This window comes from Globicephala melas, chromosome 19, assembly GCF_963455315.2.
Source record: "Globicephala melas chromosome 19, mGloMel1.2, whole genome shotgun sequence".
Taxonomy (NCBI): domain Eukaryota; kingdom Metazoa; phylum Chordata; class Mammalia; order Artiodactyla; family Delphinidae; genus Globicephala; species Globicephala melas.
In genome coordinates, this window is record NC_083332.1 from 40,261,692 (window position 1) to 40,287,191 (window position 25,500).

The window sequence follows — 25,500 nt, forward strand, 5'->3', positions numbered from 1 at the left end:
ATGCTCACAAACAGAAGTGAAATTAGGTATGTAAAGAAGTAATTGATAATACAGCAGGTAAACCATATGTATACTTTATTAGGTCTGTGAGGGAGTGATGGGGTTGGATGGATGGGGAAGCCAGAAACAGTTATGTGTGATTAGGCACTTGTTCAGAGAAGAGGTGAACTGAGCTGGTTCCTGAAGACTAGATACCCTGTAGATCAAGATTTTTCAACTTCACACTGTTGACATTTTGGCCTGAGTAAGCCTTTGTCATTGTAGATCGTCCTAGGGATTGTACAATGCTTGGTAATATTCTTGGTCTTTAACTACTAGATGCCAGTATCCTGTCCCCCAAGTTATGGCAGATGTGTCCAGATAGTTCCAAATGGCCCTGGGGAGCAAAATCACCCCTGAGCTGAGAATAAGTGCTCTAGGACCATGGTATACTCAAAGTATACTATAGGTCTCAACAGTATTAGCGTCACCTGGAAGCTTGTTATAAATACACAGTCTAAAACCTTCATTTTCACAAGATTCCTTGATGATTTGAATGTACATTGATTTTGAGAAGCATCCTTCTAGGCTGAGAGGCCTCCCAGAGATAGGAATAACATGTACATTGGCAAGAGGGCACGCCATAGAGAAATTCAAGTGGTTGGAGTGTACAGCAAGGGTGGGACGCAAGCCTGGAGAATCAAAGAGCCAGAAGACAACTCACCTTGACAAGCTCGTAAAAGCATCCAGATACTCTCTGGGGAAAGGGAATCAGTGAATGGTTTTAATCAGAGAAAGAATCCGATCAGATTTGCCTTTAAAATATAATTTTATGTGTGTGCAGCTCTACTGTCACTTTAATTCAATGAGTAGACTAAGGAATGGGTGATTTGTGAATTTCTTTCATATCACACCTCAAATTAGCAACTGTTAGCTTTTCTGGTTAATTTAAGAAGATGACCTCTTCTGATCAAAGCAGCACAATGATGGTACAAGCAATTGTCAGGAAAAACTGCAGAGCAACATTCAATATTTCTTTAAGAAGGAAGTCGTGTAATGTCTGGAGAGACATCAGGTTAAGATTAAATCTTTATATCATGTTGAGATGGGTTTCCTGCTGTTCTAGAAATTAATTTGAGTTAATCATGATCTTTCCACCCTTTGTCATCCTTTTCTCCATAGCTGAATTAGTCGATAGCACAGCAGCCCTACAAACTGGGAGGCCTGATTTTTGAGTTTGGCCTGAGGATAGGAAGTCAAAAGCTGGCAGAAGACGGATGCTTTGCAGAGGTGACAAATTTCGTTTCCTGGATAAAGTTGCTGACTGCAATGTTCCAATTGGAGTAGCTTATCTGCCTCTCCAGATGTTGAAATAATGACAGATGCTCAGAGAAAGCTTGACAAGAGGAAGAAAAGACCCCGCTGAAGAGGCCAACCTGTTTGTATGTGGGAAAATAAAAGTAACACTTACTGAGATCCGTCTTCTGATGAGGTGTGTATATACACCATTATAGCTAAAAGATGGTGTTGCTGTACACACATCCATGGTGGGAAATTAGAGGATTTTGTGTTGTTGGAGATAGAGACAATACAGAATTATGATTCTTTTTCTCCCACAGGATTAATAAATCATTATATCACTTTATTAAATACGAAACGACCTCTGGTACCTGTGTTGAACGACAGGACACCAGTTTCTAATGACTGGATGTGTACTACTGCATTTTTCACAGCTATGGCAGATAGGTGAATTCCTTATTGTGCACAAAATTTCCAGCACTTAATACTGAAGATGTGTTCTGAAGTCATTAACTTATTTCCAGATATCTAAATGAAGTATATAATTTAACACACAGTAAACAAGTGCAAGAGAAATCTTTTTTAACAAGTTGAAATTTGGGGCAGCTGCACAATAATTCACACAATATTGATCTTGGTGATAGATTAAAGCATGAATAGGTAATAGAGTGAATAAAAAGAATGATTAAGAGTTTGATTTATCTAAAATGCACATAAGTATACAGTGTTTGAAATGTCAATGATAACTGATGTGTGTGTGCTCATGTATGTGTGTGTGTGGAGAAAACGAAAATTGTGTTGTTTTATGTGTATCTTTTTCCGTATTGTTACATCTTTGTTTTTTCCTCTCCGATTTTTTTTTTTTTTTTTAAGAGGTCATCAACCTCCTGTGAGAGAAACTTGTTCTCACCAGAGGAAAAGTCCCCAGTTGTAATATACGGTTTGTAAGATGAAAGAAACATTTCTCCAAACATTTCACCTCTCCTAAGAGGTTTCTTTGCATCTTACTTGGACTGCTGAAAGAACGTTTTCACAGTATCCTTTGCAGTAACTTTTCATTCGTGGCTGAAAAGCACTTATCATGAAATTCTTTCTGCAGTGAGTTGGAATCTGACTCTCCATTGTGGCCTCTGAACCATACTCCTCAAGTAAATCACTATATGACTGAATCTGAAAGCTGTACTTCAGCTAGATTAATGAGCTTACCAAAGAGGGGACATGGGGAAATCAGAAAGAGAGAAGAATTGTAGAGTAGTCAGGGTATGGCCTTTATAATCAGACTTGGGTTGAAACAGAACATTCCATAGCTTCCTGGTACTGTTTTGGAATGTGACACCTCTCAGACTTCCCTTAGTACCTCTAAATAAGCCACAGAGGAGACAGCACGTTTATATTACATTTGTTTACACATATAAAGAAACTAGAATGCCAGAACTTTCTGAGGGTGTAGCAAGGGCTGCTTCACAGACAATATGTTTTTCTCAAGTCCTTAAATGGGCATTTAGGGAAAAGTACAATCATTTGAGTCTTTTGAACATCCACGTGAAGTGAGTAACAGAAATGGATATATAATTAAAAAAAAAAAAATTCCTGATGAGTAAATCAGAGAATATGCTTATGTTTTCTCTTTGCTATCCATTATCTATATCGTTGGAGAAGAGATAAGGTAGGGGCTATACAAACTTATGCAATTAAAAATTATGGTTCCTTCAGGTATATTTGTGTTGCAAGATCTGTATTCCAAAATGATTTGGCCAATTACTAAATCACATTTCCAATCTGTGATACACATAACACATACTTGTTTTAGTATAGTTGGATACCCCTTGGCCAAAATGCATATGTTTTTCTGCAGTAAAAAACACTTAACAGAAAATTCACTGTCTTAACCGTTTTTAAGTGTATGATATTGTGAACTGTATGCACATTGTCAGCAATAGGTCTCTAGAACTTTTTCATCTTGCAAAACTGAAACTCCATATCCATTGAACATCAGTTCCCCATTTCTCCCTCTCCCAGCCTGTGACAACCACCATTCTACTTTCTGATTCAAAGAGTTTGGCTATTTGGGATATCTTATAGAAGTGAAATCATGCAGTATTTGTCATTTTGTGACTGGCTTATTTCACTTTGCATAATATCCTCAAAGTTCATCAATGTTGTGGTACATAACAGGATTTTCTTTTTTAAGGCTAAATAATATTCCATTGTATGTATATACTGAATTTTATTCCTCTGTTGATGGACATTTAGGTTGCTTCCATCTTTTAGCTCTTGTGAATAATGCTGCAGTGAATATGGGTGTGTATATATCTTTTAGACCCTGTTTTTAATTCTTTTGGATATATACCCAGAAGTGGAATTGCTAGAGCATATGTTAATTCTATTTTTAATTTTTCAGAAACCCCATACATTTTTCCATAGCAGCTGCACCATTTTACATTTCCACCAACAGTGTACAAGGGTTCCTTTTTCCCCCTGCATCCTTACAATCATTTGTTATTTTCTAGGTGTTCGTTTGCTTGTTTTTTTTTGTTTGCTGTTTTGCGGTACTCGGACCTCTCACTGTTGTGGCCTATCCCGTTGTGGAGCACAGGCTCCGGACGTGCAGGCTCAGTGGCCATGGCTCACGGGCCCAGCCGCTCCACGGCATGTGGGATCTTCCTGGACCCGGGCATGAACCCATGTCACCTGCATTGGCAGGCGGACTCTCAACCACTGCGCCACCAGGGAAGACCCGTTTGCTTGTTTTTAATAGTGATCAACCAAATGGGTGTGAGATGATATCTAATTGTGGTTTTGATTTGCATTTCCCAGTTGATTAGTGGTGTTAAACATCTTTTCATATGCTTGTTGGCCGTTTGTATATCTTGTTTTTTCTTTTTTTTTTAGCGGTACGCGGGCCTCTCACCGTTGTGGCCTCTCCGGTTACCGAGCACAGGCTCCGGACGCGCAGGCTCAGTGGCCATCCATGGCTCAGGGGCCCAGCCGCTCCGCGGCATGTGGGATCCTCCCGGACCAGGGCACGAACCCGTGACGCCTGCATCGGCAGGCGGACTCTCAACCACTGCGCCACCAGGTAAGCCCTGTATATCTTCTTTGGAGAAATGTCTTTTGATGTCCTTTGCCCATTTTTTAATTAGGTTATTTTGGTGGTTGTTGAGTTGTAGGTATTTTTTACATATTCTGGATATTAATACCTTATCAGATATATGTTTTGCAGATATTTCCTTCCATTCCATAGGTTGCCTTAATTTTGACTTTTATAGTGCTTTGTACTTTATGAAATATGATCATAACTTTTTTAAAAAAATTCTCTTTCAAGACATTCTTTTTATTTTATTATTTTTTAAAATTAAAAAAAATATATTTATTTATTTATTTGGTTGTGCCAGGTCTTATTTGCAGCAGGTGGCTTCCTTAGTTGTCACATGAACTCTTAGTTGGAGCACACACGTGGGATCTAGTTCCCTGACCAGGGATCGAACCCGGGCTCCCTGCATTAGGATCTCAGAGTCTTAACCACTGTGCCACCAGGGAAGTCCCTATGATCATAACTTCTATCTTGGACTTTTATATATTCCTCAATGAAATTGCAACCTAGTATCAATGGATTTTAATGTTGTAGCATTAGATTTAATACAAATATTCCCTCTACCACTTCTACCTATACCAACAGGTATATACATTCTCATTCTTTTTTTCTCTCTGTCTCTCATGTTCTTCTCCCCAGTATTTTCTAGTCTGTATTGAATTCCCATTTGAAGTTTTCACTTTTTCATGAAGTTAAAATTTATGGTAAGACACATGATATTAGTGAAAATATAATTGTGTTTAGGGAATAGTATGAAACTATCCAATTTTCATTTATAGCAATTAGAAATACCATGGGACACAATATAGGAGTTTTGAAGACTCAAATTGCATTATAAGATCAAATACCTTACTTATATATCATATTGTCTGATCTGAAAGTCTGGTCACATGGATGAAAAAGGACTCTTTGTGCTTCTTCAGAAAGCAGCAGCAGTCTGGGATTGAAATTTTGTAATATTTTAAGTTGATGGACCAAGGATAGAATATTTAGAATATGGTATCTCATAGAAATTCCAGGCCCTATGAAAATTTCTAAAAGTAGTAATAGAAAAGAAATCCAAAGAATGACCTCAATTCAATAATAGCTATAATGATATATAATACTTTGCCAGTAACTATTATACATGCTTAACTTGTAATATGTCTTTTAATCTGCACTACAACCCAATATGATTGATAGTATTATTACTCTCATTTTGCAGATGAGAGTTCAAATGTAATGGAACATGCCCATGGTTACAAATGTGGTATGTGGAAGTGAGCAGATTTGAACGCAGGAAGTCTGACAGGTTCCATGTGCTTCACTACTCCATATTAACTCCTTTTTTGCTTCCCTGCTTTAATGGCTTGAATATATTATTTATTAGATCAGCATATCAATATATAAATGAAAATTATTAATTGTCTAAAATCTGAGATTAAGAATATTTAAAATAACATGTCCTTGGAAATTGATGCCTTATGTCTGTTTTGCAAATATTTAATGTCGAGGAGCAGACAGTGCCTTTTGGTTGGAAAAGGATTTTGTTTTCATTAGAAACCTGGTTTAGAATAATTTGTCTCTTTTATAATGAGGTGAATGGCCAGATTTGCTAAATTGTGTTTCATGAGACCTAATTAAAATCAGGTGAGAGGGCAAGCATGCGTCACCATGTTGTTTTTAATAAAATGAAAATCAAATGGGACTAATTAGGGAGAGTGACAGCCTTCATTAGATTCCTTGGAGATTGCAAAATAATACGGTTAACTTTCCTGACGATCCAAGAAAATATAGAACTCGGAGCTCATCTTTAGTCACTAAAATGTTCTAAGTATAGAAGTAAACAAAATCTGAATTCTTTACTTTTCTCTGTTACTCATTACCTGTGGGACCTCAGAAGAGTTACATTAGATGAGTTTCTCTATTTACTAAAGCACAGCATTTGAATGGAAATATGTTTGTAGCCAGAGTTCTGTGTGGCAGTTGTGGCCCTAGGCCTTGGACAGCTCCCTCATGAAAAGTGCTGTAGGGGAGCAAAACCTGCCACCCCAAAATGTCTCCTTGGCATCTGGATTATTTGAATCTAAAAACACACCCAAAAGATTCAGAAAGAAACTGACCTTCTTTCTAACTGCCTGAAGAATGTAGATAGAGGATCTGTTCCAGGAAGATAACTATAGTATGCATTAGGTGTACCAGCAGGGAGGAGCCCAGCAGAGTCTGTTAAAATTCCTCTCTTTGTGTCCCTCTGTCTCTGCAGGGCCCAGCCAACATTTGTTTACCAAATATTTGTTCTTCCGTCTCCATGAGAATTGCTGTCCCCCCCTTTGAAGTCCCAAACCACTGCCCCAGTTTCCTCTTTTGTCTTTAACTAAAGATGGTGTTTAAGGTGAGGGTTTTAGCCATTTTGACAAGTTACCTAGTTCTCCTGGGTCTCTCCCACATATACCTGTTATTAAACTTTCGTTCGATTTTCTCCTGTTAACCTGTCTCCTTCAATTTAATTCTTAGACCAGCCAGAAGAACCTGGAAGAGTAGAGGAAATTTTCTTCCTCCTTGACACTGCTTACAAAATAGTTGGGGAAGAAAGATATATAAATAGACGAATAATTCTGAAATAATCACAACATATATTGGGACTTTTTCCCCCCAAAGAAATTGATGTTGGGGAGGTGTAGAAGTATGTTAATGAAGGTTTACAGTAAATGTTACCAAACTCAGGTTTGACTGCTCGCCACTTGAAAGCCAGTACTCAAGAGACAAGTGTTGGTTGGAAAGGAAAGTTTGCTTTATTCAGGAGGCCAGCAACCAGGGAAGAAGGTGGACTCATGTCCAAGAACCAACTCCGAAGATTCTGCTGGACCATGAAAGTTTTTAAAGGGAGAAAGGGAAAGTTAATTACAGTTAATCATTTGCGGATGAGGTCAGAGTCTTCCTTATCTTCCACTGTGCGCAGACTTTCTTCCGATTGGTTGGTGGTGAGGTAACAGGGTAGTGTTCCAGGACTCTTGTGCTCAGTCTGAAGTTGCCATCCTCCACCTGGGTGGGGGCCTTAGTTCCTGCAGAGGAACTGGAAGATACTGTTTTGTGTATTCATTGAGGAGGAACCAGGACCCTGCCCCATGGCTGCACAATTGTTTCTTGACTGCTCCTTCTTTGTTTCTGCATCCCCTCCCTTGCCTGATTAGCAACTGTTTGAATCTGCCCTTTGGAACTCAGTCAGGGAAGGTCAAGGAGGCTCAATGAAGCCTATATTTTTTTTTTACAAACATGAAACATGAGACCCAGAAAGGATTTGTACCCAGGAGGGCCCCATGGGGTCTTGCTCGGTTTCAGTCCTTCCTTTTCTTTGATACTTTTCAATATTGAGGAGAACAGGTGTTGAACAAGAAAGGGAATACCATTTTAGATAGGTTAATCATAAACACTTTGAGGAGCTTGGTTTTAGGGGGACTGGGTTTCATAAAGGCCTGGGAGATAGCAAGGGTCAAGCTTTCTGCTTTAGCTAAGTGACAGTTGCTCTGAACTTAATGTGAGAAGTCCCAGACACAAAATCACCTACAGGTTACATACTGATAATCGTCTCCCCAGTGAACAGAACCAGCTAGTGTGAGGTCAGGACATTTATCGTCCAGTGTCAGAGTGTGATTTCACATCCAGAGAGGCCACAGTTGCTGTAGGGACTTGAAATAGTGATGCTGCCTCACGTGATCTCAATTTCTTCATCGTTAAATTCAAAGGGTTGGTGTAATTGAATATTATTCAGCATTGAAAAGGAAACAAACTACCCACATATGCTACAGCATAGATGAACCTCAGAGTTACTATGCCAAGTGAAAGAAGTCAGGTGCAAAAGACAACATGTTGTATGATTCTGTTTATCTGAAATGTTCATAATATGGATATTCGTAGAGACAGGAAGTAGAATAGTGGTTACCTAGGGTTAGGAGTGGGAACAAAGATTGTCTGCAAATACGTATGAGGAATCCCTGGGATGAATGAAAGCTTCTAAAACTGAATTATTATGATGATTGCACAACTCTGTAAATTTACCAAAACTATTGAATTGAATAATTAAAATAGGTGTATTTTACGATATGTAAGTTGAAACTCAATAAAACTGTTATCAAAAAATATCAATAGAAAGAAAATTTGACCTAGTGGGGATAAATTCCTGAAGGCCTTCCTAGGCCTGAAATCCTCTGATTCTATGATTCCAAGTATAGTTTTCTTAAAATTGATTTTCTGTATTTTTTCTTTAGTTTTTAAATTAAATCAAGATATCCTTATTTAAGGATAATGGCCTCAACAAAGATGTTTCTATCAGTTGCTCTGAACAATGTGCAAAATGTTTGCCTGGAGCTCCTTACTGTCTTTCTACTCAGGTCTGAAAATGCTTATTTTCCTCGTCTCACTATACGCCGTGTAGTTTACTCTGACCAAATAAACTTCCTCTGAAAGGAAAAATTAGGGATACAAATTTAGACCCTACTGAATCTTTGTCCTCTAAGTGATCTAATTCTTAAGATTTTCGGAAGATTTATTACCCTTTCTAAAATGAGCTGTGGAGGTCTACACCTTAATTAAGATAATTTAAGTATTATTACTTAGGTCTTCTGAAGGGAAGGGATTCTGCTCTGTTTCATAATAATCAGCTTCTTCTAGGGGACAGTGAGCAACATGAATCATCAGTGTTCTTAGCAGAAGTTAATTTTGCTTGTTAAAAATGAACGTATGCATCTTAGCATTATCTTCTTCTTTAGAATATTCGGATTTCTTGTCTGGTCAGCCTTACAGAAAAGAAAAAAAAAAGAGAGCTCATGTGCAGACTTTGTAATAGCACACACGTGTCTTTTGCCACCCAAGTGCTTCCTTCATTTATTCAACAATGCTTGAACTTCCATATATCCATAATTAGGGATGACATAAAAGTGAATATAACCTTGGCAGAGAAGATACGGACTTTAAGTTCCTTCTTTGATTTGTCCTTTCATTTCTTCTTTTCTTCTTTCTATACAGACTGTAAACTCCATGAAGTGAGGGATGAGGTAGGATTTTCCTTTCCATTGTATTCCTAGCACATCTCAGATACCTTGTTCAGTGGATAGATATTGGTGGATGAGAAAGTGAACAGTTTACACGACTGTGCAAAGTCACAGTAATGAATCCTGAGAAATGAAACTGTGAATGAAACAGATCTGGCTGCTATTATCATGTGGTGTGAAGAACACAGGAATTCGACAAATTATGCACGTGAAGGTCACAAAAGAGAATAAACAAAACATGTTTCCACACTCCTCGGTTACCATTTACAGCAGTGATTCTCATCCTCGTTGCATGTTAGAATCTGTGAAAAACTTATAAGGAAAATAGCAAAGTCTCTGACCCACACAAGGGCAAAATTAGAATCACTGGAAATGGGACCAGGGCAGTGGTATATTTTTAAACTTCTAGGTAATTCTAGTATATAACTAGGTTTGAGGTCTTCTGATCTGCAGAGTCATGATAATCCAGTCTGGACAGAGGCACGGACACCTCTGCTGTCCTGCAGACTCTGGTAGCCTCTTACCTGTTGGCTTTCTCTACTTAGGTGGGACTCTGGCCTTTTACACCCTAAACCTCACCCCACATCCTTGCAGACTGTTCACACAGTCCTCAATATCAAGTTGTATTAAGAGAGCATTTATTTAGCAAATAATACTCTTATCTACCCAGTCTTCAAAAATAGAAATGTTCTGACTTCTCCCTGTGTACATTGAATTACTCAACAAGCCTGTCAGTCTCACTGTCTGTATTTATTTACTTATAATTATTTATTCATTTGGCTGTGCCAGATCTTAGCTGCGGCACAAGGGATCTTTGTTGTGGTATGCAGGATCTTTAGTTGTGGTATTTGAACTAGTTGCGGCATGTGGGATCTAGTTCCCTGACCAGCGATCGAACCTGGGCCCTCTGCATTGGGAGTGTGAAGTCTTTAGCTGCTGGACCACCAGGGAAGTCTGTGTATTTATTTTTTTATTTTACATCTTTATTGGAGTATAATTGCTTTACAATGGTTTGTTAGTTTCTGCTTTATAACAAAGTGAATCAGTTATCCATATACATACATCCCCATATCTCTTCCCTCTTGCATCTCCCTCCCAGCCTCCATATCCTACCCCTCCAGGTGGTCACAAAGCACAGAGCTGATCTCCCTGTGCTATGCGGCTGCTTCCTACTAGCTAGCTGTTTTACATTTGGTTGTATATATAAGTCCATGCCACTCTCTCACTTTGTCCCAGCTTACCATTCCCCTCCCGGTGTCCTCAAGTCCATTCTCTACATCTGCATCTTTATTCCTGTCCTGCCCCTAGGTTCTTCAAAACCATTTTTTTTTTTTTTAGATTCCATATATATATGTTAGCATATGGTATTTGTTTTTCTCTTTCTGGCTTACTTCACTCTGTATGAGAGATTCTAGGTCCATCTACCTCACTACAAATAACTCAATTTTGTTTCTTTTTATGGCTGAGTAATATTCCATGGTATATACGTGCCACATCTTCTTTAACCATTCCTCTGTCGATGGACACTTAGGTTGCTTCCATGTCCTGGCTGTTGTAAATAGAGCTGCAATGAACATTGTGGTACATGACTCTTTTTGAATTATGGTTTTCTCAGGGTATATGCCCAGTAGTGGGATTGCTGGGTCATATGGTAGTTCTATTTTTAGTTTTTTAAGGAACCTCCATACTGTTCTCCATAGTGGCTGTATCAATTTACATTCCCACCAACAGTGTAAGAGGGTTCCCTTTTCTCCACACCTTCTCCAGCATTTATTGTGTGTAGATTTTTTGATGATGGCCATTCTGACTGGTGTGAGGTGATACCTCATTGTAGTTTTGATTTGCATTTCTCTAATGATTAGTGATGTTGAGCATCCTTTCATGTGTTTGCTGGCAATCTGTATATCTTCTTTGGAGAAATGTCTATTTAGGTCTTCTGCCCATTTTTGGATTGTGGTTTTTTTTTTTTTTTTTTTTTTTGGATACTGAGTTGCATGAGCTGCTTGTAAATTTTGGAGATTAATCCTTTGTCAGCTGCTTCATTTGCAAATATTTTCTCCCATTCTGAGGGTTGTCTTTTCGTCCTGTTTATGGATTATTTTGCTGTGCAAAAGCTTTTAAGTTTCATTAGGTCCCATTTGTTTAGTTTTGTTTTTATTTCCATTTTTCTACGAGGTGGGTCAAAAAGGATCTTGCTGTGATTTATGTCAGAGTGTTCTGCCTATGTTTTCCTCTAAGAGTTTTATAGTGTCTGGCCTTACATTTAGGTCTTTAATCCATTTTGAGTTTATTTTTGTGAATGGTGTTAGGGAGTGTTCTAATTTCATTCTTTTACATGTAGCTGTCCAGTTTTCCCAGCACCACTTATTGAATAGGCTGTCTTTTCTCCACTGTATATTCTTGCCTCCTTTATCGAAAATAAGGTGACCATTTGTGCGTGGGTTTATCTCTGGGCTTTCTATCCCATTCCATTGATCTATATTTCTGTTTTTGTGCCAGTACCATACTGTCTTGGTTACTGTAGCTTTGTGGTATAGTCTGAAGTCAGGGAGCCTGATTCGTCCAGCTCCATCCTGTATTTATTTTTAAAGTCATTTTTCTCCATCTCATCAGCTATGGTGAGACTTCATAATCTATGATCTAGTGACTGCATTGGTATCCTAAGTATTTTCTTTCTCCCCTCTCCAGTTTACTTGGTAGTCCCAGAGCAAAGTTATCTCCCTGTAACTCACATCATGTTATCCTCTGCTTTATAAATACCCTGAGTAAAGATAAGAAAAAACAAAGCAAAGTTCCTTCAGAATAGCCTGTTATAAAAATTTTAGACTCCTTAAGGTAGCAAACACAACTTTTTACATAGTTTGAATCTAGCACTTACTTCTAATCTCTTCTCTACCTGCTTCTCCTCTACCCTGTAAGTCATTTGCCTTAATTGATCTGTTTTTTAAACCTCTCCTAATCTGTATCTGCCACACTTATGAACTCAAATGCCTTTCTCCCCTACATCCCTGAAACTCCCCACCACCTATTCAGAAGCATGCCTGTTTTTCTTCAAAGTCAAGTTGAAATGCAAATTCCTGTGTGAACCCTTACCTGTATTCTGCTTTTTAGGGATTTGAAGCATGTTGTTGGTTTTAGCAGAGGAAGTAAGTGTTACTCTTAGCCCTTCTAATCCTGATTATGTGACCAAAGATAAGGCTTATATTAAGCAATGGATTTTATTTAAAGCTTACAGTTCTACCCGTTCCTCCAAAATCACCAGGAGTTTGCTTGAGTCATTGATTACTTACAAGTGAATACTGGAAAATTGTGGATATGCAGAATGGTTACTTTTTATAAACCAAAATTCTGGAAATAAGGTTGAAACTGGGATGCCAGATCTGATCAGTGTAAGTCTGTCTTTGTATTTTTCAGCATCATAAATACAGCTTACAAATACTTTACTATGCTCTAGAATATAGGAGAAAAAATTTAAATGAATATTCAGTGTGATTTGTGGAAAGACAGCTTAGAAGTGTATATCTTGCAGTGGAACTGTTCTTATGAAATATTATTGCCCCTCAAATATATATACCATTCTGTCTTTTTAACATATTTTTCTTCAACACTTTTCCAATAATTGTGACTGGAGAATATAGACTGTGTAATTACTATGGGCGATTTAGTACCGTAGCTAGAGTATAGAACTGGAGCTTTTTTGGCACCTGATTCATAACTCAAGGAACCACTGAAACTTTAAACCACCAGGAAGCCCACATATTATGAGAAACAGTAACTAGGGAAAGTCTGGGGATACATGGTAGGACATTGTATCCTCACATAATAAAGCAGGTTATTAGATTTCCTAAAATAAGTAATCTCAGAAGAATGGCTGTATATTGCTGACTGCATGAGTCACCCTGAAGACCCACTTCTATTTAGAGAGTGAATCTCTTGGATTAGAAGATTTGCATTTAAATGGTCTGTTTCCCCCTTGCAGCTACAGGTTTCTGCATAGGATAATACTTCTCTTTCTTTGTGCAGCACATACAGAAAGGGTCATAATAAATCCCATCGTTGTGATGATCCAAGAGTTTATCAAAGGAATTTGAAGGTATTCTAACAGATGTATTTGAAATATGTTTTCCTGTATCTCCTTTTGGGAGTTGTGAAATATATTTAGGATAATTAACTATTTCCCTGCAGGCTATCTTTATGAATTTGAGAAAGATGCCATCCATTTTCTTAGTAAATTAAAGAAAAACACATATTTGAAAACTAACAGCTAATTTCAATAGCAAAATAGGCAATAGTTTAACACTTATAACAGTCTCTTTGTAATACTGCATGCCTCTTAGAGAAATTAAGTAAATAGAGAATGAAAGGAAATATAACCCAGAATCTTGGTGTTGAATATTTCTCATATAGAACCTTAGAAAGAGCCACTATGGCTGGGAATTATCTCTCATATTATATGGTATGACATCCTAAGTTTAGAGATTATTTGTCCAGTTTGCAGAAAGGGAGACTTATGACTAGAATAATTCAAAGGATGTAGAAACATTTGGGGCTTGTTGCAGATGTTTTGTCACTATCAACATGCTTTTAAGACCCTTATGAGACTTAGTCCAGTGTACTCTCCATTACAACAAGAGGTGCCTGTAATGGAAATGTCTGTATGAAGTGGATAAGAGACAGGGGAGGAAGAAGAGCTTTGTTCCCATCTTGTGAATGTGTGTGTGTATATAAAACACTTCGAAACTTGAATTAATGGAAGGATATACCCCCTGCTCTTTGTTAGAATATATCAACACATCACAATTTCAAGTCTCACTAATTTAATTTATTAATTTATTTTGATTCCAGTATAAATACAAACAAGATTTATTTCCTTAGGAAAACTAAACACAACTTACAAAAAAAGAATAAACGTAAAAATTGCTAGGAAAAGCAGCTGTAGAAAGAATAGTAAGTAAAGGGGGGCATCTTATCATATACTAAATATATCTCATAGCTTCTTTTTAAAAAAAAACAAACAAAAACTCCAAGAAACAATGTAGTACTGTCATATAAGTAGAGGAAACAGTAAAATAGAGTCCATAAGAATTCGTAAGTGAAACTGAGCTGGACCCAGTGGGGCCCTCCCATATACAAATCTTTTCTGTGTCTCCCATTTCTTCTTTGTAGGAAATAGGCTTCATTCAGCCTCCTTAACCTGCTCTGAGTTCCACAGGGCATATTCAAACAGTTGCGGGGATACAGAACAAAGGAGAAGCAGTCAAGAAACAATCGTGCAGCTATGGGGCAGGGTCCTGGTTCCTCCTCGAGGAATACACAAAACAGTATCTTCCGGTTCCTCTGCAGGAACTAAGGCCCCCACCCAGGTGGAGGATGGCAACTTCAGTCTGAGTACAAGAGTCCTGCAACACCACCTTGTTACCTCACCACCAGCCAGTCAGGAGAAAGTCTGCACACGCTGGAAGCTAACAAAGACTCTGACCCTCTCCCCAAATGATTAATTGTGATTAATTTCCCCTTTCTCCCTTTAAAATCTTTCTTGGTCCAACAGAATCTTCAGAGTTGGTTCTTAGACATGAGTCTGCCTTCTCCCCAGGTTGCAGGCCTCCTGAATAAAGCATCCTTTCCTTTTCCACCAACACTTGTCTCTCAAGTACGGGCTTTTGAACAGCAATCAGCCAAGCCTGAGTTTGGTAACAGATTATGGCACCCAGTGTGGGGCTGCGCTCTCGTGGTGTCTGGCTCCTCTGGGTCTCCTGGAGTAGTCAACTGGCCATGCAGTGTGCCAGGACGATTGAGACAAGCCAGCTGCTCGTGGCTAGCCGGCCCCGAGAGGGTTATTTTCAGGGATGTCTCAGCAGCTGCTGAAACTGTTTCACGGATTCTTCCTGTTTCTCTCCTGTTTGGCACTGGCTGCCAGCTTTTGCTTTTGGTTGGTGGAAATGGAAATGTGCGTCTGATACAAGCTGATGAGCACCAGGACTGGTGAGCCCACCAGTGTGCATGTGGGCAACCTTCCCCTTGTGTTGTTTTGGCATTTTTCCAGTTGGTTCGGACGTGCGTCTGCCGTCGAAGGCAGTTTGTGTTGGGGAAGCCTTGTTTGGGACCCTGTACGAGTCATCCTCTTGGCGAATTTGTGACGGATCTGTCTTTTGGTATGTGTGTATTCCATCTGTATGATTGATATCCTTGTTGCCTTTTTGTACAATGGGAAACTCAGGTTCAGTTCCACCTCACAGCCCCTCGGGGCATATTCTGGGTGATGGGAAGGATTTTAGCTAGGATCCTATGACAAAAGAAAGAAAATTACTCTTTTAACACTGTGTGGCCACAGTATTCTTTAGATTGCAGAAAAAATTGGTTAAGATGAAACAACTTTGAAATTCCAAAACTGGTTCCTTTTGTATATGCAGTTAGAAAAAGCTGGTTTGATAAGACATCTTTTCAGAATTCTGACTGTGAGGGAACAAGTCCTTCTAGGAGGAACTTGCATGTCCCTCCCCATGCTCTTAAAATGTAAATATTCTGCCTGGGCTTTCAGGAACTTATCTGATCTATAGTCCCTGAGACTGAGAGAAAAAAAAAAGTCCTTTTTAAATTCAAGCAGAAAAACTGTGAGATCTCTGTTTCTGTCTTTATGTAAAAATTAACTTGCGAATGAGCTCTTTTTAATTGACTTAAAAGTAAATAAGCACTTACAAATTAAATACTGCTAAATATAAAAGAAACTGGCTGGAATGAATTTCAGGTTCACATGATCTGAGTAATACTTAGTACTGAATATCTGGTATTAAAGCTAGTTTAATAAGCTTGTTATTTGATTAATATAGAAATGTCTTTAGAATCACCAATATTAAGTATAATACTTTTACTGTACCTAGGTTTACTAGAAGTCAAATAGGACCTTATTATATCTGTTACAAATTTGTCTGCAAGGAAAATAACTTGATATGATGAAACTTCAGGTAAATGTAAGTGAGATAAGAGGGTTTTTTGGGTGAATTTGTTAGGAATAATTATGTTTTGCAAATGTCTGCTTTAAGGATAGTCCCTGCAGATTTTGGTAATTTTAAACTAAGTTAAATGATGAGAATTCATTGACTCTCTGGGTCATTTCAAACAGGATGAAATATTGGAAGGTTAGTTGCTGGATGGATCTAAGGTTACCTACCTTTGCTTTCTTAGGACAGGAAGACTAAAGCATTAAGTTTTCCAATCAGGAAATGCTGGTATGACAAACAGTTCACAATTACTTGGTAGGGTTAAAATTATAATATGTGTAATTAAAGCTACAACAATAAGAGAAACATTTCAGTAATGCAGGAAAGTAAGATGTGTGATTTCAGGACTTCCCTGGTGGTCCAGCAGTTAAGACTCCGTGCTTCCACTGCAGGAGGCATAGGTTCGATCCCTGGTTGGGGAACTAAGATCCCACATGCTGCGGGGTGCAGCGGAAAAAACCCAAAATACAAAAAACCATCTATGCACTGATGACTCCCAAATGTCTCTCTCTATCCTAAAGCCTCTACTCTGAATGTCTCGGTAGCAGACCTCGGATATCTCAGGCATCTTAGACTTAATATAAAAAAGGACTGCAAAAAAAAAAAAAAAAAAGTGTGATTTCAGTAAAACAAGGTATGAGCAATGGAATTACATTTTGTTAAGGGAAAAGAAGGGTAATTTTCTCCTGGAGCTGGTTGTTTCTGAATGGAGAAGAAAATAAGGGACAAAATTAATAGGGATACAGAAAGTCGTAGAAGGTTTCTGGAAAAGGAACACTGAGAAAAGAGTTTTGTACATGGTCAGGATTTGCTAAGATTGGATTAAGTTTAATTAAGTAAACAGATTTTGTTATTACGAGTATGCTGGTACAAGGCTGGAGTTTGGTTCTCTCTCTGTTAAGAGAACAAAATTTTCTTGAAATGCTGCTCTTGATGACAGATGGTGTGATTTTCTGTGGCTTTAAGTGATCTGTATTTGCTTTTTTTACAAAATTAATTAATTTATTATTTATTTATTTATGGCTGTTGGGTCTTCGTTGCTGCGCGTGGGCTTCCTCTACTTGCAGAGAGTGGGGGCTAATCTTTGTTGCAGTGCATGGGCTCCTCATTGTGGTGGCTTTTCTTGTTGCGGAGCACAGGCTCTAGGCGCGCGGGCTTCAGTCGTTGTGGCTCGAGGGCTCTAGAGTGCAGGCTCAGTAGTTGTGGAGCACGGGCTTAGTTGCTCTGCAACATGTGTGATCTTCCCCGACCAGGGCTCAAACCCGTGTCCCCTGCATTGGCAGGCGGATTCTTAATCACTGCGCCACCAGGAAAGTCCTGTATTTGCTTTTGAAACCTTCTGTCACTTTGGTTAAGTGAATAAGTATTGTTGCACAATGACCTATGATCCTATTTAATCAGATGCTTTGAAACCTTTTTGATATTTTTGACAAACTCCCCAAATATAAAATTCTAACTGAAGTTCTCTAGACCTCCAACTAGAGGAACCCTGGTGCATCTCATTCGAGATCAAATTAACTAGGAGTATTCGGTATGTTAAATTACATAGGAAAGGTCTACCTGCTCCATCTGGGCTCCTTTCCCCTTCAGGCATTGAGCCGTCTGGGCTCACTGCGAGCCACTCTGGTCCATTCTCTTTCAGGAGATGGGCCACTCTGGTGGCCTCCATCTGGGAGTAGTACTGGAATCTTTGGGCTACACCACCTCTGATTCTGTCTTTGCAACTGTACCTTATTTGTTGATTGTGTTTCTGTGTGCATTGTTTTAGCGTGATCCACTCCCACTTGTGCAGGCTGGGAATTCTACCTACTTTGTCTGGGCTCACTTCCCTTTCAGGGAGTGAGCACATCTGGGACCGTTGTGAGCCCATCTGAGCTCACTGTGGGCCAGTATGGGCCTGTTCTCTTTCGAGAGCTGGGCCAATCTCTTTGGAAGCTTCTATCTGAGAGTAGAAGTAGAATTTTTGGCTACACCTCATCTGATCTTTTGTTTATGGGACCTTGTTCATTGTTCATATGTGTGCATGTATTAGCACTTGCATTGGCTGGTTGAGAAGCCTCTGGTTTCTGAGCTCTGATGACACCACGGTATACTTCCCTGTTGCATTGGCTTTGACATTGGGTAGAACATTGGTTGGGATTTTCCCTTTCTGGGGCTAGGGAACTGCAACCCTGAGAGACCATTTTACATTGCACTGGTTTGCTGTTTGGCCATGAATAATTAAATATGGATGACCAGAGCTCTGTTCTTCTATCTTATAGTAGGTCTATGTTTATAAAAGTTATTGTGTTAGCCATGCTTTTGCCCTGATGTTCAGGAGTAAAAGAAAATTATCTAGTAAAGTTATCAGAGAGTGTAACTACTCATGACGTATCACTGCTTGCTTTAAGTGTACTGCTAAAAGCACATATACACTGCTTGTGTCACAATTTGGTATAAGTGATTAAATGTATGGCCTGTAAAATATTTCCCCATTAGCGTACCTGTGAGCCCATTCACAATATCTGAGTAGTTTTCCCTCAAGGTGGATAACTAGGCCATACATAAACACACACACACACGTGCATGTATATATATATGAAAGGAAGCCTAGCACTGAGGGAAATGGTGGACCCAGGTCAGGTGACAGCTACCTGGCGTTGGAGGACAAACGTTTTGGTGTGTCAGAGGATTTGCAATCAAAAGGGGAAATGATGGAAAAATCTATATGTATTGAGGTATGGGGAAGTCATTCTGGCTTATACATGGTTTAACTTAAACTTTACTGACTGGAGTGGCCTCTTTTGTGGCCTTTCAAACATTCACTATACATCTGCTTTGGCCACTAAGGAAGGAAATACATTTGAAAGTCAAAATGGAGTAGCCATGGTTCAGACATTCAAGGTAAAACTAGGCAGTCATCATGGATGTAATTTCAGACACATTCCTGTATAGCTAAAAACTTGAATTTTCTGAACTGTGTCAGACCTGGGGATGCCCCCAGCCATTCTCAAGGGAGTATCTGCTGGCAGCTGCAACCTTATGGTCTCAAGGTCTTCTCTTGTAAATATTAAAATTTTTAGACAATGTTATTGGTTTAGATAAGATGTTAGAAAAAGGAGACTTACGTGTATAGGCCAAGAGCTCCTGTTAGTACCATATCAGAAATTAAAACCTACTTAGATAAAATTAGACAACTGTCTACAAGTATCCACTGAAGTTCTAGGTTCAGACTGGGTTTCAGGCTTATTCTCCTGAATTCCTCAGGGAATGAGATCTATTTTGTCTGTTAATGTTTGGGTTGTCACTAGTCCTACTTCTAATTGGGTCTGTTGCACTAAAATGGTGGACTAAGGGATTGAGATGTTAATCATACAAGACTTGGATATAGGACTTCGAACTCAGAATATTTCCAATTCAGTGTCCATTCCCGAAATCAAGGCAGGACTAACCCCGTTTCAGCAGGAAGTAGCCAGAGCAGTTGTTGCCCCTGTAACCTGAAAGATTTGGGGAAGGTTGAAACAGTAGTGTGGATTGAAACCAAGTCCCCTTAGAACCTGGTTTTGCTGCTGAGTTTATGATTAATCTCTCTATCCAAAACATTATTCCCTTTCTTGTCTAATACCTGTTCTCCTCAATATTGAGGAGTATCAAAAAAAGGGGTTACTGAAACCAAGCAGGAATGTGTGGGGCCCTCTCAGATACAAATCCTTCCCATGTCCCCTGTTTCTTGTTTGTAGGAAATAGGCTTCATTCAGCCTCCTTGACCTGCCATGAGTTCCAAAGGGCAGAATCAAGCTGTTGCTAATCAGGAAAGAGGGGATGCTGAAAGAAAGGAGGAGCAGTCAAGAAACAATACTTCAGGTATGGGGCAGGGCCCTGATTCCTCCTCAAAGAATATACATAACAGTATCTTTGAGTTCCTGTGCAAGAACTAAGGCCTCCACCCAGGTGGAGGACTGTAACTTCAGGCGGAGCAAAAGAGTCCTGGAACACCACCCTGTTACCTCACCACCAACCAGTCAGAGGAAAGTCTGCACAAAATGGAAGATAACAAAGACTCTGATCCCCTCCCCAAATGATTAACTATGATTAACTTCTCCTTTCTCCCTTTAAAATCTTTCATGGTCCAACAGAATCTTCAGAGTTGGTTCTTGGACATGAGTCTGCCTTCACCCCCGGTTGCTGGCCTCCTGAGTAAAGCAACCTTTCCTTTCCAACCAACACTTCTCTCTCAAGTATTTGCTTCTGAGCAGAGAGCAGCTGAACCTGAGTTCAGTAAGGTAAGTACATATGAAATTGAGTATAAGTTAAATATCTCAAAGCACTGATGCAAAGTTGGCCTTTTAAAAATAGATGGTACTGGAGAAACGGGGTAACATTTAGGAACGTGATTATACTTGATCTATTTCTCACACTCTATACAAGAATATTTTTTATTTAGTTTTAACTTCTGAACAAAATTTAAAAAAAAATTTGTTTTTTTTACTTTTTATATTGAAGAATATTTGATTTACAATATTTTGTTAGTTTCACGTGTACAGCTAAGTAATTTAGTTATACATATACCTATTCTTCTTCAGATTCTTTTCTCATACAGCTTATTACAGAGCATTGAGTAGAGTTCCCTGTACTATACAGTAGGTGCTTGTTGATTATTTTATATATAATAGTGTGTATATGTTAATCCCAACCTCCTAATTTATCCCTCCCCCCACGTTTACCCTTTGATAACAATGTTTGTTTTCTAAGTCTGTGAGTCTGTTTGTAAATAAGTTCATTTGTATCATTTTTTTTAGATTCCGCATATAAGTGATATCATATGATATTTGTCTTTCTCTGTCTGACTTATGTCACTTAGTATGATAATCTCTAGGTCCATCCATGTGGCTGCAAATGGAATTATTTCATTCTGTTTTTGTGGCTGAGTAATATCCCATTCTATATATGTACCACATCTTCTTTATCAATTTCTCTGTTGATGGACATTTAGGTTGCTTCCATGTCTTGGCTGTTGTAAATGGTGCTGCATTGAACATTGGGGTATTTGTGTCTTTAAGAATCATGGTTTTCTCTAGATATATGCCCAGGAATTGGATTGCTGGATCATATGGTAGCTCTATTTTCAGTTTCTAATGGACCCTCCATACTGTTCCGCATAGTGGCTGTACCAGTTTACATCCCCACCAAAAGTGCAAGAGGGTTCCCTTTTCTCCACACCCTCTCCAGCATTTATTGTTAGTTGACATTTTGATGATGGCCATTCTGATCAATGTGAGTTGATACCTCATTGTAGTTTTGATTTGTATTTCTCTAAAATTAGCAATGTTGAGCATATTTTCATGTGCTTTTTGGCCATCTGTATGTCTTTTTTGGAGAAATGTCTATTTAGGTCTTCTGCCCATGTTTTGATTGGGTTGTTTTTTGTTTTTTTTTTTTTTTTTTGATATTGAGCTGCATGAGCTGTTTGTATATTTTAGAGATTAATCCCTTGTTGGGTGCTTCATTTGAAAATACTTTCTCCCATTCTGTGGGTTGTCTTTTCATTTTGTTTATGATTTCCTTTGGTGTGCAAAAGCTTTTAAGTTTCATTAGGTCCTGTTTCTTTATTTTTGTATGTATTTCCATGACTCCCAGAGACAGATCCAAAAATATATTGCTGCGATTTGTGTCAAAGAATCTTCTGCCTATGTATGTTTGTTTTCTTCTAGGAGTTTTATAGTATCCAGTCTTACATTTAGGTCTGTAATCCATTTTGAGTTTATTTTTGTGTATGGTGTTGGAGAATGTTCTAATTTCATTCATTTACATGTAGCTGTCCAGTTTTTCCAGCACTGCTTGTTGAAGATACTGTCTTTTCTCCATTGTATAGTCTTGCCTCCTTTCTCATAGATTAATTGACCATAGGTGCATGGGTTTATTTCTGGGCTTCCTATCCTGTTCCATTAGTCTATAAGTCTGTCTTTGTGTCTGCACCATACTGTTCTGATTAGTCTGAGGTCAGGGAGCTTGATTCCCCCAGCTCCGTTTTTCTTAAGATTGCTTTGGCTATTTGGAGTCTTTTGTCTTTCTATACAAATTTTAAGATTTTTTTTGTTCTAGATCTGTAAAAAAATGCCATTGGTAATTTCATAGGGATTGCATTTAATCTATAGATTACCTGGGTGTTATAGTCATTTTGACAATATTGATTCTTCCAATCCAAGAACATGGTATATCTTTCCAACTGTTTGTATCATCTTTTATTTCTTTCACCAACATCTTATAGTTTTTGAAGTACAGGTTTTTTGCCTCCTTAGGTAGATAAACAGTAAGGCCCTACTGTATAGCACAGGGAACCTCTAATAACCTATAATGGAAAAGAATCTGAAAAAGAAATACATGTATATATGTTAAACTGAATCAGTTTGCTGTACACTTGAGATAAGAAATTTTGTTGAACAAACATTTTGGCATATACACCACGAAGTACAATGTTGCTTTGAAAATAGGGTATCTCCTAACTAAAATGAATTGATTTCCAGAGTATGTTACTTACGTAAAAAAGAGTATATAAATATATATATGCTTTCTTTTGTTTATGAAAGAGAGAAGGGAAAAATGAGTCAAATAGGATGAAGGAAAAAAACTCAGTCTATAGAAAAGAAGTAACTGAAAATGACACTTTAACTTTTTAAAATGTGCTTGATTTTTGTATTGTTGTGGGCATATGAATTCTAAAACTCCCCTTCATGTGTTATGTACAGTTCGGCAAATGAATTGTACAGTGTTGCTGTAGTTGGAAGCTAGGGCACTTACTGAGGAAGGAAGTAGTGACAAATATATAGAGCCATGACTGTGTGTGTATGCGTGTGTGTATGTGAATGATATGTGAGTATATGTATGTGTATGCATGTGTGCATGTATTTGTTTCTTCTAGCTCTGTTCACTGAAAGGGCCTAGAAATAACATCATTTCTAGTAGTAATGAGCATACCCAGCATTCAGATCTTAGCTTCAAAGTATCCCGTCCTACCAAAAGGAATCAGGAATTCTGGAGAAATAAGTGATTCCAGGCCTAGGGCAAAGAAAGTGCAAAATAAGCCTGGAACATCTAGTTATTCCACAGGGAGGAAAGTGAACTGAAATATAATAGGGCCATGATAAAGACATCAGAGATGAGAGCCAGCTTGAAGGAATTTCCACAGCTAAATCTGGACACCATCATTATTTTGATAAAAACAAAGCTGGACTGTAGCCCTTTACATGAAATGAGAATGTGTGATTTAACTTTGACAATAAATAGATATAGATAGATAAATAAAGAAATAACTACATGAAAAAAAAAGAAGAGAGAAAATATCCCTACAGTGCCCTGTCTCTTAAAGGTGAGGTATACTGGAGTTTGAAAACTACCATTTTGCAATTCTTACAGTTAAATTTGTTCCTGGCAAAAGTTATTGGGAGTGAGGGTTCATCATAGCAGTACTACATCATCTGAAAAAGTCTCCACACAAATGGCTTATTGTGTGGAAAGGGAAATATAGTAGTATAGAGTTGAGAAACTGGGTAATACCTTAACTAGGAGATCATAAACATCGTTATGAGGGATAGTCAGATACCGTGTTCCTTTGGATGTGTGTAATGCATGAAAAATGATTCTGCTTTAACTGTGCCATAATGTAACCAGGGATACACAACTTGACTCTAATCCCTGGAAGCACTAAACCACAAACGGTGGAATAATCTACAAGATAACAGGTCTGTATTTTTCAAAATGTCAGTGCTATGAAAGATAAAGTTAATTAATGCTGAGAGTCAATTTCAAAATAAATAAAGGCTAAAGACATGAGCAACTACATGTGGAGCATGGCCCTAAGTTAGATCCTGTATTAAAGAGGGAAATGCTACAACAAAATATTATTGGAACATTATATATCTAACTAACACCATCTGAACTGGATACATTAGGTGCAGTTGACGTAATGGGTAATGCAGACACTGGGAATGTGACTCCTATTAATTAAATGCTCGCTGGGAACCATGCTATGTGCTTTACACCTATTATTCTGGATAATCTTAATGATTGAGTTAAGATGCAGACATTAAGGGGAAATTGATGCTCAGGAAAGAGAAATAACTAACTTATCTAGTACCCAGGGTTCTTTGAAAAACATGTTGCTTTAGATATTTAAAATAATTTTTGGTTTCTAGGCTTAAACTGATAACTACTTTTCTAGTAATAGTAAAAATTTAAAATCCAGTGTTTTCAAGTGGTATAGATCTCTTTTAGAAAATTGGTCCACAGCTTTATATTTGGCTCACTTGTAACTACCTTTGTTATGTTTCTTATTTTTGCTGAAATTTATGTCACTGTACAGAGAAAAAAGTTCTATATAAATGCGTACTTACACATCAGAAATTCTCTTGGACTCTTAATGAAAAAGATATGGTTGAGAAAACCAAGACATAAATAATAGTGTAGAACAAAGATTTAAAAAACAAAAAGGAAAAAATCAATTCTTAATAGTTTATAGTTCTGATAGCGATCTATACATGTTTTAAATGTGAATAAAATATAGATCTTTATTTCAAGGGAAAAGTAAGTCCTCTACCTTATCTAGAAAATTGAAAACAGGTTTGCAATATCTAATTTGAATAATAAAATAATTCCTGTTTTTACAATTTAGCTGAGTTTTTTTTAAAGTTGTGAAGTTACTTCTTTTGACTTTGCTGTCAACCTCTAGGTGAAATGTTTCAAAAGTTTGCATAGTGAGTTTTCTCATTAAAATGCTAATCAGTTTCCTTAGTGACAAATATTAAATTAAAATCCTAATATAAAATGGATACATGCCTTAATGGCTGCAAATTTGAATCCAATCCTGTGTTAACAGCTGAGTTATGGAGTTCTATCAGAAGTAGAATACAGTTTGTAGAAATGGTTTCTCATATTATTTCTTGCCTGATAAAGTGATGTTAACTATTCAAAGAAGTATTTCTAACAAGGAACAGATTTTAACTGTTAACACTAACAGATGGTTAATAAATAATTAGCTGTTTGAAATAATTTTGATTTTATTTGTAATTATATATATTTGCTTATAACTTTGACAGAGAACATCAAAGAATTTGGCACTGAAATCTCA